Genomic DNA, 5,275 nt, shown 5'->3' with positions numbered 1-5,275 from the left:
GGAGGAGGAGGAGGAAGAGGAGGAGGAGGAGGAGGAGGAGGAGGGGGAGGAGAAGGTGCTCTTGTTCATTACCACTTTTGAAACATGGACTTTTTTTTTTCTATTCTCTATTTAAAAATGTTCTCAAGACATAATCAGAGAGTGAGAAAAGCAAGAGTCATCCTTACTTTTATATATGAGCTTGAAAAACTCCATATTCAACAAGAGCTCAGGATATGCTATGATGAATAATATAATTTAATATGCTATAATATAATTTCAGAATATTTCTTTGAAATAAACCATTCAAACTTTGACTCTCTTTTTTTTGTACCAGGGATGGATTCCAGGGGGGCTTAACCACTGAGCCACATCCCCCAGTCCTTATTATTATATATTTTGAGACAGAGTCTCGCTGAATTGCTTTGGGCCTCTCACTAAGTTGCTGAGACTGACTTTGAACTTGAGATCCTCCTGCCTCAGCCTCCCGAGCTGCTGGGATTCCTGACATGTGCCTACACCTTTACTTATGTGAATTTCATGAAAAAGCAGCACAAATGGTACGGGGCATAGTGACATGGATGTCGGATGTTGGTAGGCCTGTGCATATGCATTTTCTCAAGCCAAAGGTAGGACCCATGAGTGACTGCTGTGAGCATCCTTAGGTGATGCTTCTTGGTGTCTGCAGATGGGTGGTAATTATGTGTTACCAAGGAACATAGCTACCACCTGCCTTGATCACGAGACACTATGGCAGGGACTGGTTGATTGGGTGGTCAGGGGAAGGCCTCTCAGTTTAAGCTGAGGCTGGGTTAACGGGAAGAAGCCTGTCGGGGAAAGTGTTTGAGCCAGGAGATGCCCTGCATGGAGAGGTGTGATTCTCATGCTTCCAGGCAATAGGAGTCCGGCAACTAGCGCTGTCAGGGGGATGAGCAATAAGGGCTGCTTAACAAGGCAGGATGGGTCCTAATCCCATCAGACTGGGTTCCTATAGAAAGAGGAGTTTAGGATGCAGATGTGCACAGAGTTAAGACCCTGGGAGGACAGGCAGGGGACACCTGTATGCTAATGGAAAGGTTGGAGGAAGGCTCAGAAGAATCGGCATCGCTGGCACCTTGGTCTTGAACTCAACTTGCAGAACTATGAGAAAATACATTTCTGTTGTTTAAGCCCCTCACTCTGGAGGGGATGGGGGTACAGTAGCCCCAGGAAACCAAGACAGTAGAAATGGAAATATCCTTTCCAGGGATATTGGCTACAGGGATGTTGAAGATTGGCTACTTCTTATTCCTTGTTCTATGAATATTGCAGAAAATCTGAAGGTACCAAGATGCGCAGAGTCAGATCAAAATAACCTGAATGGAAAATGTAAAGTGACTGACTAAAGATACTCAAGTAACTAACAGGATGCTGAATCCTGTCTCTTTTCCACCCACCTTGGACACAGCCCCTGATACAGTAACTCTTGTCAAGTTGGATCACAGTGATACCAAACTGAGGATCTCCTGATATTTGGAGATATTTTCCTATTTGGAAACCAACAATTGGTATGTATTTAGCTGCACTCTTGCAGGTCCTGCTGGGGAGGTGACCTGGTCAGGGCACCATGACCCCAGTGGGTGGTGGAGGGCCAGCCTGGGATTCCCTAAGAGGGTTAGAGGGCCGGCAGGAGTGGGCCTGCAGAGGGGTGGGCTCTTGTGTATATGCAGCAGCACAGCCAGTCAGGGTGTGGGCAGAGGGGCCAAGAGGATTAGATGGTGCCCATTCCATAGCAGAGCTATGTATCTGGAGTGATGTTTGCCTGGCACCTCAAGCCAGGTACAGAACTGATAGAATCAGAGGGCAGAGGTGTCTGTGAGAGGGGAGACTGGCACGGCTGCCCCTGGCTGGATGCTCCCCAGTCAAAGACCTTCTCAGGGCTCCCACCAGAAGAGTAGCAGCTAGGGTTCGAGAGAGGATGGCATGCCAGGTCCCTGGGTGTGCCTGCCGTGGGGCAGAAACTAGCACTAGCCTCTCAGCAGGAGAGGTCTAATGGTGCAGAGCTGCCTCGACCTGGACACCTTCCTGGGGCCAAGAGGAGGTTTCCAAGAGGAACAGGATGGAGTCACTGTCTGGGGCTCGGAAAATCCACTGCAGGGCCAGGCAAGGTGGTGGAGTGGGGCTGGAGGTGCGCCATGGGAGGCCAAGCCATGCTGGGTGGAGGGTCTGAAGAAGTCAGGGTGCATCACCCATGTAAGAGGTACCTGCAGAACAGAGGACCCCAGAGGGGTTCCCAAAGGCTCCCAAAAAGTACTTCAAGTGGAGAGCTACGGATGCCCTTCAGGACCGAGGACCACCAACAGCTAGAGGGATCCCCAGAGGGCCCTGGCCAGGGGAAGACACTTGGCCTTGCTTGTCTGTCTATCCCACCTCTCCTGCCCCCACTTGTCCATGAGCCAGATGAACCTGGGGGAGGGGAGTGTGTGCAGGGGGAGGGCAGTCTGGAGGGGGAAGGGCTGCCCCCCCACTCAGGGCCCTGGTTGGGCCAGGCCTGCTGGGAGGAGAGCAGCTGCAGGGGGAGAGGCAGAGGGCATTTGCATCAGGAGCTGGAAGGTGCAGGAAGGCAGCCCTCTGCTCCAGGGGCTGCCAGGTGAGGCAGGAGGCCCAGCAGAGCAGCCAGGGGCCGTGGGGGGGACCATCTCCTCCTTCCTTCCCTGTGACCTGGAGGTCAGAGCTGAGGAATGAAGTGCCCTGCCCTGAAGGCCTGCTGTGTGCTGAGTGTGAGACACAGGATGGGCACCCCAGGCTCAGCACCCCACGGCCTGAGGGCCAGGTCCAGCCTGGACCACTCACATGGTGACCCTGACGCTTACACACTTAAGTGTCTGACAGAGACAGAGAAGGGGTGTGTGATACCTGCAAAGGACCTGCTTTTCCAAACTCAGTCTCCACACATAAATTTTCTTGAAATATATCCTCAAACTTTGGGGTAACCTCTGTGCATGGCAACTTTGCTGCTACAGATGAAGAGCTGGGCTGCCTGGCAGTTTAACCACCTAGTATTGTCTCCACCCAGAAATGTGTGTGTGTGTGTGTGTGTGTGTGTGCGCGCGCGCGCGCACAGGGATGGGGTAGAGTGGGTGTTGGGGGTTGGACCTACATCCAAGACTGGAGAGAGCTTAGCATTTACAGGAGAGACAGAGAGAAATAATGGACCCCAAGGTTCAGGACAATCCTATCCTACAGGGGAGCCCACCCCAAATGCCCAGAGTGTCTCAGTTGATACACTCAGAGGCCGAAGCCCTTCTTCTCTCATTGACACACAATGCCCTGTCCATCCTAGACATGAATGATGCAAACTTTCAAGCTACAAGGTTGATTTTTTTTTTTCGGTTTCCCTGAGAAACTCTAGAACACCTACGATTTTTCTCTCAGAGCTTGCCATCCCTCCAGCCCCACCCCAAAGTGTGTTTGGGTATTTCCTGGTCTCTCTTCTGCTCTACCCTGGACACCACGTTCCATGGGAAGAGGGACTGCTAGGGTTAGAGCTGTGTCCCCTGCCTCTCAACAGGAAGACCATGAAGCTCAAGTTCCAATACTGTGTGGAGACTTTGCATAGAAAGATCAGCCTAGGCAAAGTGTCCAAAGGCCCTGGCCTGGTTTCTGCCCTTCTTTATCATATCAGAAACACAATTTCATACTTTCTGTATCATTTATATAGTGGAATAATATTAACTATGTTAAGGAATACAGAATATCTTACGCTATTATTAGTAATGTGTCCATTACTATTTTAAAATATTTTAACCAACTTCATTGATAAATGATAAGTTCATATTTAATCAACAACATATAAGCTATGTAAATGTAGAGATAAACACATCAGTATGTTACAAAGCACATCCTGAGAACATTGACGGATAGTTATATAACATGATTTATACAAAAAAGGGCTACACACATTATTATACTTCTAATCTTTATTACTTGAAAGCTTGTTATTAAAATTTCCCCTTTTCTTCTTGTAAATTAGCTTGATTGATGGCTTCCACTGAGAGCAATGTGAGCCATTGTAAATTGCCTGGAGACACTGGATTGGCACAGCTGCCCCTCAGAGACCAGGGAGGCTGCTCCCCCCCCCCCCATGCACAGGACAGCACCAACCACCAGAAGGTCAGGCCCCACCCTCTACAGTGTCCAGTTGGACAAACTACAGGGGAGAGTCTTGGAAAGAAAGAACAGGACAATCTCTAGGAAAACAAACCTTCTCTATTCCTATCACTACTCTATGAAACAAGAAGCAGCGCTTAACTAAGAACTGGGCACGTGGGCGGAGGGCGCCTCCCTGGTCAGTCTCTTCCCAGGGAGACGCGGGAGTGGGCGGCCAGGGGTGAGGGGTCAACAGTCTCCTAGAGTGGGGGCTCCTCAGGTGACACAGAGGAGGGCTGAGGGTGGCAGACCTGTGAGTCCAAGCAGTGGCCAGTCCGCTGGTGGCCAAGAGCCTCCCGGTGGGGTAGAGCGGAGTCAGTAGGAGACGACGGTGACCGTAGGTCTGTATCTGAAAAGAAGGCGGCCGTTGGGCCCTCTCGGGGCCGTCAGGGGCACCATGGGACTGAGCGGCCTTCGGGGCTCAGGGGGGCTCCTCTGCTGAGGCTGCTGAGCAGGGCGGCCAGGCCCGAGGCCCCTGGACTGGGGGGCATCTGCACCCGGGTCTCCAGCTGCAAGAGCGTGTCCTTGGCCGGTGCAGTGCTTGCACCAGGGGACACAGCGGGCACCAACAGGCGAGGGACGTCTCGGGGGCAGGCTCTGCCGGGGTCTCCTGGGCACTGGGCCGTTGATTCCTGTCACAGGACCCAGCTGGGGCGCAAAGGGCCAAACCACTCCCTTGCTGATCACATGCACGAAAGCAGATGGCCCCGGCTCCCGGGTCTTCGGGGGATCTGGAACCTCAAGCTCGGGGCTCTCTGGCTTGGCGACTTCAGGCTTGTTGATCTGGAGTTTGTCGATGGGCAGCTTTGCGACCTGGGGTTCATCGACCTGGGGCCTCTCAAACTGCAGCTTGGAGACCTGGGGCTTGGTGTCCTGGGGCTGTGCGACCTGGGGCTTGGTGTCCTGGGGCTTTGCAACCTGGGGCTTGTCGACCTGGGGCTTGGGGACCTCAGGCTCTGGCTTCTCAAACCAGAGAGGACCGTCCACCTTCTTTCTGCCTTTGGGGCCCTTGCTGAGGGCCTGGAGCACGGTGGTCTGGGCGCACGGGTCTGGCATGGGCGCCACGGGAGGGCACGCGTAGCGGGTCCCTGGGCGCTGGGGCGGGTCC

At 52.8% G+C, this 5,275-nt stretch overlaps 1 protein-coding gene across 1 annotated transcript in view; it reads right to left on the bottom strand.

Moving 5' to 3' along the window:
- Anos1 (anosmin 1) overlaps window positions 1-5,275 on the bottom strand; it is a 129,219-nt gene that overhangs the window by 13,515 nt on the left and 110,429 nt on the right. The gene's annotated exons all lie outside the window — the stretch shown is intronic.

Source organism: Marmota marmota, unplaced genomic scaffold, assembly GCF_001458135.2.
Source record: "Marmota marmota marmota unplaced genomic scaffold, marMar, whole genome shotgun sequence".
NCBI lineage: Eukaryota > Metazoa > Chordata > Mammalia > Rodentia > Sciuridae > Marmota > Marmota marmota.
This window is presented reverse-complemented; position numbering and strand designations above follow the sequence as displayed.